Source organism: Penaeus monodon, chromosome 15 (assembly GCF_015228065.2).
Source record: "Penaeus monodon isolate SGIC_2016 chromosome 15, NSTDA_Pmon_1, whole genome shotgun sequence".
Lineage (NCBI taxonomy): Eukaryota > Metazoa > Arthropoda > Malacostraca > Decapoda > Penaeidae > Penaeus > Penaeus monodon.
In genome coordinates, this window is record NC_051400.1 from 6,683,633 (window position 1) to 6,684,213 (window position 581).

The 581-nt window shown below is 37.2% G+C and overlaps 1 protein-coding gene across 1 annotated transcript in view; it reads right to left on the reverse strand.

Annotated features, from left to right (window-relative positions):
• LOC119581716 overlaps window positions 1-581 on the reverse strand; it is a gene marked incomplete in the record, with an annotated part of 132,029 nt that overhangs the window by 22,071 nt on the left and 109,377 nt on the right.

The following is a 581-nucleotide window of genomic DNA, read 5'->3' on the forward strand; positions in this document are numbered from 1 at the left end:
ACGAAAGAGCGAGAAACGTATCGAACAAGCATACTAGTCCCCAAGAACGAAGGAATAAAAGTCAGAATGGGGCAATAGCCAAACACTGAGAGGTTAATGAATGCCACTTGCTTATGACAAGGAAATTTTCACAGGTTGTTGGGCGTATTAAAGGAAGGGAGAGAGATGAGGAGATATCCTCATTAGGGACTTATTCTCCCCCTCCCCCATATCCATACCCCCACCCCATCCCTGCCCCATCTCTCATATCTGAAACCTAAGATCACAATAAGACCTTTAGGTAATTTTATATAATCCTTGGTTTTTCATTTCTAAGAAGGATTAAAGGAGTGAAAAATATAGGAATAAAAGGTAATATCATTTTTCTTAGTTTGTGAGCTCAATGTGTTAACTTGCTATCAATCTCAGTTTGCATTTAGATGTATTATCGTTTTTTTTTTTCATTCTTTATGTCGCTTTAACTTGTCTTCTCCAGTGCTCTTATCTTTTCACTGTGGAGCAACTTTTGTTCTTCATTCAATTAGATTTTGTTCCTTTTTAACTTATTCTCTCTGTTCGCTGCTGTCCAGATTTTTTTTCTC